Genomic DNA, 9,105 nt, shown 5'->3' on the forward strand with positions numbered 1-9,105 from the left:
GACCGTTTCCCTTCCTCCTGAGGAGGATATTAGAACTCCCATTCGAGAGCTTAATCATTTAATTTTCTTATTTTTTACAGGCAAGATGCGTCTTTCATAATATTTTATACAGGGAAGATGCGTCTTTCATAATATTTTATACAGGGGAAGATGCGTCAATAAATTATTTTATAACAAGGAAGCTGGCGTTGTAATATTTTATACAGGGAAGATGCGTCTTTCATAATATGCATTACAGGGGAAGATGCGTTCTTTCATATATTTTACAAGGAAGATGGTCTTTCATAAATTATCCGGGAAGATGCGTCTCTCATAAATTTTATACTAAGGAAGTAGATGCGTCTTTCATAATATTTTTTTTCTACAGGGAAGATGCGTCTTTCAGTCATATTTTATACAAGGAAGATGGTTTCCTAATATTTTATACAGGGAAGATGCGTCTTTCATAATATTTTATACAGGGAAGATGCGTCTTTCATAATATTTTATACAAGGAAGATGCGTCTTTCATAATATTTTATACAGGGAAGATGCGTCTTTCATAATATTTTATACAAGGAAGATTGCGTCTTTCATAATATTTTATACAGGAAGATATGCGTCTTTCATAATATTTTATACAAGGAAGATGCGTCTTTCATAATATTTTATACAGGGAAGATGTGCCTTTCAGAGTTTCGCAATTCCGTTCCGAGCACTGGCTTTCAAGATGAAATCACCGGCGCCATATTACAGCACACGGTTTACAGTATAATGAACTAGTCTTTTGATTTATTGCCCAAAAGCTTTTAATAAGGTTGATGTTTATCTGTGCAAATATTTATTGACAATAATCCTTAAATATAGGAAGCATTTATACACTGCTAATCATAAAGGTATATGAAGAGATTTTTTTCAATTTTTCCTAAGAAAAACTTCGTAAAATGATTGTATACTTTTGTTTTTCATGTAGATTTTTTGATAAAAGGCCCAAAACAGGTAATGCAAAATTTTTTTTTTTATCTGAGATTTATAACGATGAACCCTATCCAGTATCTCAATATTTTGTACATGTTACCTTCCGGTATAACGTTTTCAATTTTACTGAATGACAATATAGACTCTACCCAAAATAAGAACAATTCTGGAATGTAAAAAAAGAAAAAAAAAACTTATTCCAACCGTGCATACAAAAATAACACACGTGGATCGTAAATGATTGCTGCGTTGTCAAAGAAAAAGCTTTCCATCCAGGTATAGTTAAATAATAAACATTGACTCGCCTCTTCACAAATAACTTTTATACGAATTTTCAATTCAACGAAAATGAATTGATATGAGCCTAAATCTCATTTAAAACTCCAGTCCTCACAGAGGCCACATTCACAAAACATCAAAATTCATGAATGCAGAGGAAAACATAGGTCATGTTACCTCGATTGTGTTATGCTCCAACGTAACTTTCAAAGCACAACTAGCTTTAAGACGAGAGAGAGAGAGAGAGAGAGAGAGGGAGGGGGGAGGAGGAGATGGAGAGAGAGGGAGGGGACGAAGAGAGGAGGAGAGAGAGAGAGAGAGAGAGAGAGAGAGAGGATTTTGAGTCTCCATCCCCACTCTACTTTAGCGAAAGACACTTTCAGATCAATTTAAAATAATTCACATGAATCAACAGAATCTTAAAATGACTCATAATATGGATCAATTGGATCTTACGTCATATCTGCTCTGCTATTCACTCACTGAATAGGCTCTATGCGTCTGTCAGGATTACTTAGCCTTTTAATAAAGACTTCGAGGCACTAATGACACCATTTCAGGCTCGTTCGATAATCTCGACGTTGACGTGATATTACCAATTTATCATGGGCGGGGGGGGAGAGGGAGAGGGAGAGCAAAATTGTATAGATATATATGTACGTACATGTGAGTGTGGGCGTATGTAGATGGATGGAGACACCTGACACAAGACCCCAGGTGCGATCAAAGCGGCAACTGAGCAATCTCATTAGCCCCAGACCCGTGGCTGTCACTGTTTTGGAAACAAAAATCGAGTTGGAGAACAGAGCAGGGTAACAACCAAACCTCATCATAATTGAAGCGTTATTGGAAATGATTCTTGGAGCAATTATCATTTGGAGAGGTGTATGGGACAATGGAAATAAAACGTCAGGCATGTGCCACAATGTAAGAAATCTGTATGAGGCAAATGCACAAGCAAGGAGTTCAGGAATGGAATGGAATCGAATATAGAGTTTAGGCACTGGGCCCTATGAGGTCATTCGGCGCTGGAAAGGAAATTGAGAGAAGATAGGTTTGAAAGGTTTAACAGGAGGAAAAACTCGCACTATGAAATAACTGTTAGGAGAAGGTGGATACAAGATGTGAATGGAGGTACAGTAAAACGAATAAATGGGGTTGCAGCTAGGGCCTAACGGACGCTCCAAAGAACCTTTGGGGATGCCTACAGTGCACCCAGTGAAGTACACTAACGGCACTATCCCTCTACGGGGGAGACTGTAAGGAAACTCCACTTTAAAAAACGTACTTGAAAAAAATTTACATTATTCCTACAGTAGAAATTTAAAATGAAAGTGCATAATCCCACAGGTATATTTCATTGTGTTTTTCAATCCTTTGTTTCTAATGTAAAATGTAAAAATATTTTGATAAATAATAGTAAAATGTAATTTACGCTAAGGTACTCCAAAACACATTATGATGTACCGAATCTCAATTTCAGACGTTAACATTTCATTACCCTAAAAGGTATAAACATAAGCATACCTATAAACCTTCGCTATACCGACAATAACGACAATCAATAGAAACTGGAATGCGGCTATTGCAAGTCCAGGCTTAGAAAAATTGCTATTCTAATTAATCTTACTCTTGTAATTCCTTACAATGTATTTATTTCAGTGCAGCAAATAATGTTTCAATTCAGCAAATAATAATTTTGATGAAAATTGTGTAATGTTTAGTGTGATAATTGTTGGATGCTGCATTACTGCTAATTATCAACAACAGTATTCTATCTCCTTGCTGTGAATGATTATACACCAATGACTTAGGAAGTTTCGATAAGCGAAAATGCAGATTTTTTTTTTACAATGTGAATACATGTATACGGTCATTTTGACCAATCGGTAGTTCTAGTTGGGTGTCATTGGTGGTCGTTCAAGCGTTGAACACCCTAACACCAGAACATAAGTGTTTGCCTCAATTATTCAAAGAATTTTTTTAACATTAAAGAGCAATGTATTCTAGATGAAAGGGTATGTAGTTGTGGATTTCTTGTAATGTTTTGTAAATAATTTATGAAATAAAAATTTGAGAGAAAAAACTTGTTAGAATGGAAATGGTAATAGCAAAACGGCGTTGATTTAAACCTGTGATCAATGAAGGATGATTTTAAGTGTTCTTGAATTTATCATTATGAAAAAGGATTGGCAATTTTTATAAAATAACAATCGACATCTTTTTTAGGCAAACGATTCAACTGCTAATAATGTAGCGTTTATGATTAATGGTACGTTTGTTTTCACAATCTCCTATAAAAGCATTGTTAAAGTTTCATCATTAGAAACGGAAAAATCATGGCGTATTCCGAATGAATATAACATCTTCACAACAACCTACCACCATTCTTATATAATGCTGTCTATCAACTGTGAATAGTTCTAATAGGAAAATATTAACTGCATATCACAATAGAACATATCACTACAGGACAGAGAGAGAAAATTTTCAGAGGGAGAGAGAAAATTTTCATATGCTAACCGTTCATATTTCAAATCAGCAACTGATAATGCCAAGTCTCTGTTATAACTGCTACCAGATCATTTCAGTACCTGAAAAAACAATGGAATTTTCGTTAATGGCTCTGACACTAGAATTATTCTGTTACAGATTTACTCTTAACAATCTTGAGTCGCTGCTGCTACCATGTATTATTGTACTTTAAAATCACCTATTTTTTAATCGTGTAATAACTTTTTGCTGACAAATTGTCAAAAACTACCCAAGAATAACTAAAACAGTTCAGCTTCTTTATTTGTTATAATGGAAAAACCGATTCCCAAACCATCCAAATTTCAGTTATAATTAAAATAGCAGAACAGCCAAGTTCTACGCAGCCCAGTTTCCAGTACAAATCATCGTCGCCGCCAAGAACGCGTGTCGCAAAGATCCTCTGTGAAATTCCATCACGTCTTTCCTGCGCTCGATTTTCCCCAAATCCGCACTCATTTCAAATCTGTCACATTTCGCTTTTTTTATCTTTTATATGAAAAATATAATTACATTTCAATAATTTACATTTGAATATTCTCCTATTAACTTACATAAAATATTGCTACAAAAACAAAATATAAATCAAAATCAAAAGAGTTTAAAAAATCTTTAGTCATCAAAGTAATTCCGAGACTTCAAACTCTTCTGGTGTCCGCAAGAGCCCAGTCGACACTTTCATTATTTCCTCTCTATATAGAACCACCGTTATTTCCCATATGGTATCAGTTCTCCCTATCCTGCCATCTGGCAACACAGTCTTCTCAAATAATGTAGGATTCTAGACTTAGGTAAAATCTTACTTTTTATCAGCTTCTCAAATCTCAAGTCTGGTCAGTTTGTTTTACCGTTTTGAGTCTTTTTATTAAACTCCAAACCGAGAAACCGTCCCTTAAGGCCTGTCCACACGATTGGGCCTGATCGGCGGACATCCCCTCTAAAGGCCTGTCCACACGAGCGGGCCTGATCGGCGTGCTCCGGGGTTGACGGGCAAATTCTGGCGAGCTTACCCGTGAATGTTGTCCACACGGGTGAGGCGATGGAGAGGTGGGTGTACCCGACGATGCCAGTAGTGTGTTCAGTGCTGTACGATAAACATGGTGCCTACCGCAAAGAAGAAGGTAGTGTAGCATGATAATTGCATTGTGTGATGAAAAAGAAGAGAATATGGTGCAAAGAATGGCTCAGTACAAGAAATGTATATGGTTAACATACGCCTTCCAGGGTCGCAGTTCAAGCCATCGGGCACCACCATGGTGATTTTGCTACAAGACCCATCGGGCAATTTGACGGTTTGCCCGTCAAGTGCCCCCGTTAGAGGGGAAGTCCGCCGATCAGGCCCGATCGTGTGGACAGGCCTTAACGGGCACACTTGACGGGCAAACCATCAAATTGCCCGATGGGTCTTGTAGCAAAATCACCATGGTGGTGCCCGATGGCTTGAGCTTCGGCCCTGGCAGACGTACGTGAACCGTATACATTTCCTTTACCGAGCCATTCTTTTTCATCACACACAAAGCAATTATCATTCTGCACAATGTCTTGTTCTTTGCGGTAGGTACCATGTTTATCGTACCACACTGAACACACTACTGGCATCGTCGGGCACGCCCACCTCTCCATCGCCTCACCCGTGTGGACAACATTCACGGGTAAGCCCGCCAGATTTTGCCCATCACCCCAGAGCACGCCGATCAGGCCCGCTCGTGTGGACAGGCCTTTACTTCATATCACAGCTCCTGTATTACTTTGAAAATGTGTGTTAAAAAGACTTCCTCCCCATTAAGAGAGGACATTTAAATTCTATAATTTAATCAGGCTGAAACGTCAGTAATTGAACGCGCACGACACACATTTGAAAAGCTAGAATTACCACCAAAGCCCTTTCCACACGTAAAATAAAAAATTAACACGACGTGCACTCTGCTTTGCCCCCAATTCACTGTTTTTAAACAACTTTACCAATTGAACATTGTCCTTTACGATGTAACTGCAAATAGTTTTTCTATTTAACTCCAAATAATTTATTTCTTTAAAGGAATTAGCTATAACCCTTATTTCAACCTTTCTAACTTCCCGTACCATGCCACACCAGTTAAAACCATAAATAGGTCATTAACTATTTGCATTTGAACGTTGCTGAAGCATCATTCTACGCAACACTAACTGTGGTCATGTCAAAAACTAAGTACCAAAGTTTGAATACTCTAATAAATTAGTGTGTTAAAAGATACTGCAGTCTCATTCATTTGCAGTCATTCCTTTTTCCAACCATCTAACACCAATACCACCCTTGTTTTTGTTTGTATGGAGTTTTTACTTTGCAAGGAACCAGTGGTTATTCAGCAACGGGACCAACGGTTTTACGAGACCTCCGAACCACGTCGAGAGTAAACTTCCATCACCAGAAATACGGATATCTCACCCTCAAATACCATCTCTATGACAGGCCAGACACGAAGTAATAGTAAATTCCCTTTGTCATTAATGAAAAAATAGTTTTAAACCAACAAATGTCCACAGTCCTCGCTAGTTAAAATCTTCATCTTCAAGCATTGCCTGCTGTACCATTAAATGTGTGCATAAAACTACCCTTGCATTTTTAAGTAAACATAAGTTTAAGCAATTTGAAGCTATTTGCATTCTCATATGCATAATGTAGCTTATGTATTTTTCTTATTGTAGCCTAACTTAGCTTAATGTACTTTTCTTAAGCCCTGGCACCGCCCAACGGGCAAATACTGTTCCAATAACCCGTTCCACTAAACTAACCCGACAGAGTATGGAGCCAGAAAGTGAAGATTGTTTTAGAAGTTCCTCAGTTTATAACTCCTTAAATTAAACATTACTCAAAGAAAAACTAACTTCCTCCTCGTTTTTACTAAACTGAATCTTACCACAAATTAATACAGAACCTCAGTTTAAATTTCCTGGCTCAGCCTTGGGCCTTAAAAAAGGACTAACCATTTCTTTTCTGCAGAGACTTTTGAAAATGGGGTTTACTCTAAAATATTCCAAAGTTTGACCAACATCCATCCCTTTTATAGCTCATCCTATACAAGGTATCAACGTTTTAGGGGTTACCTAAAACTTAAAAATACAAATTAGGTCTAGTGCTCAAATGGTATTCAAATAGAGTTTTTTAGTTATCAATGAACTAAAAAAAAAACTGTATAACCTCTATACTCATCTTTATACAAGCCACAGAAACAAGAAAATAGAAAATTTAAAAACAACGTTTATTGCCTTAAACTAAGAATCAGACTTCATTGCAAATACTACAAATTAAGTTCCAATGGTATCTTAGATATCAAAATTACAAATTTAAGAATTTCAACAGAAACACTAGCACTAGAAATAATTACACATTTAGAAAAGTTAATCTTTATATTCAACCACCTTTTCAGTTTTTCAATAAAGTTAAAAATCATTGGCTATGAATCTCCAAGTGTAGTTCCTCAGCAGCTGGGGAGGAAGACTATCCGATCCCACGATTTATTGGCACCAAATTCCATAGAGGCTAGGACACCAGCTTCTGTTTCTATGGTCTCTTCTGCTTTTACCTGAAACTGACAATGTGTAAATAACCCGGTAAGGGCATCACACACAGAAAGTTGAAGTTTAAGTAATAAATCTGTCAAAGACCGCGTTTTCTTTTTTTAGTTTATGATGCAAAGTTAATTAAAAATCACGTAAACCAACATCGTACGCAGCAATTTTTATGAAGTTAAATCTTTGGATAAACTTATGAATGTCACTCAAACTTTACTGAAAAAATTGCTTCCCAAAAGCACTCTTATGGAAGCAAATTTTAATAAATTAAAGCTAAAAATTTTAAAGCCGCTTATACCATAAAAAGGAGTAAAAAGCCACAAATTTAAGAGTCATTTCGCTTTGCTTGAACACAGGCCAAGGGAAACAACTACAAAAAGTTTACAAAAGCAAACACACTCCCAGGAACTTTTATGGCAGATCTTGCGATCCACCATGAAAAGTTCAAGGAAGCTACCTCCACTCCAACAGGGGCACCGCCCCTGAGGCAGTGGAGGATTTTGAGAATGGGAAAAAAAAAAAAAAAAAAAAACCTGGCGACTCACCTATTTCCTTCAAATTGTTATAACTCGCACTAAAATTAGAGCTATCCAGTAACTGTAGCGCTTGTGTCGTCGAGAGGTGCATGAAGCTCCAAGGTCCCTGAAAAAAAATATTTAAAACTTATTACAAAACAATAGTTACTTGGGCTTAACGGAGACTATATAAACTTTCTAAAATGCTGGTTGAGAAATATTACATTCGAGACTTCACATTATAAAAAAAAACTAATAGTTTACTTTTGGAAAGGCTTAAAATTCCTATAGTACTCCAAGGAAAATACACGTACAATTTACGATAAATTGAAGCAATACTGATATTACAACGTCGTTCGTTTAAACAGAAATAGTCTAACAATGAGGCTGTCAAAGTTAGATTAATTTAACTTCAGATAATCATGAAGAGGCAATTATTAAGTTAAAACTTCCACACTTCTAATTTAAAAACTTGTATTAGGCAACAACGATAAGATATTACATTATATAAGTTACACTTGGTTCCAACTTGCTTCTATAACAAGAAAATCCGATTTAAACAAATTCTAAGAAACTTAATTTAAATCAATTAAACAAACTTGAAGATCCTATCTTACCCTTCACTTCAACTAGCAAAACTTGAGCAAGTTTCGCCCAGTAGTAGCCTTAACAATCTACGTCTAAAAATAACACTTTTCGAGAACATTACACAAGAAGAACAACGTTACATTTACTCTACAATGAAGTCTATACTTCACACCACAAAGAGGTCACCCGTTAACCACGTTGTACGGCCCGAGATACAAATACAATACTGAAATAAACGAACAGTACAGTGTCGACTGTCGATTATAAGTCAATGACATCCACCACAGGTCAAAGATTTCTTCGCTTGAGCTGCGACTGCCAAGGACAATGAAGGATGGTATGCTGACGTCACCGTTCAAGGATGATTTAATTGTCTAGTCCGTTGTAGGCATCGCGAGAGAGAGAGAGAGAGAGAAGAAAAAAAAATAACCTTCTCAATAGTTTCTGCTGTAATTTTTGTTTGTATTTCTACTCTTCTGCATGGCAGATTTTCTTGTCTCCAACGTTTTTAGGATAATGCTAATGGTGCCTTTTACTAGGCAAAAAAAAAAAAAAAAAAAAAAACAAATTAAGCCATAAATGAAGCATTTTTACTGATCGCTTAATAAGAGTTTGGTCTGGTGACCTGGCATTACAAAGGTTGGTTATTCAGTACAGTGACGAAAATACTTACACGATAAAA

General features: G+C 36.5%; 1 long non-coding RNA gene across 2 annotated transcripts; it reads right to left on the reverse strand.

Annotated features, from left to right (window-relative positions):
- Positions 1 to 2,871: 2,871 nt before the first annotated feature.
- LOC135203841 (uncharacterized) lies at positions 2,872 to 8,702 on the reverse strand. Of its 2 annotated transcripts, XR_010312045.1 has the most exons (4): positions 8,453 to 8,702; positions 7,866 to 7,962; positions 7,168 to 7,337; positions 2,872 to 3,830 (listed from the first exon to the last, which is right to left on the reverse strand). It is a non-coding gene; the product is annotated as an uncharacterized LOC135203841 (long non-coding RNA). The 2 variants fall into 2 exon arrangements; XR_010312044.1 differs by lacking the exon at positions 2,872 to 3,830 and having other exon boundaries at positions 6,796 to 7,337.
- Positions 8,703 to 9,105: the final 403 nt, after the last annotated feature.

This window comes from Macrobrachium nipponense, chromosome 44 (assembly GCF_015104395.2).
Source record: "Macrobrachium nipponense isolate FS-2020 chromosome 44, ASM1510439v2, whole genome shotgun sequence".
Lineage (NCBI taxonomy): Eukaryota > Metazoa > Arthropoda > Malacostraca > Decapoda > Palaemonidae > Macrobrachium > Macrobrachium nipponense.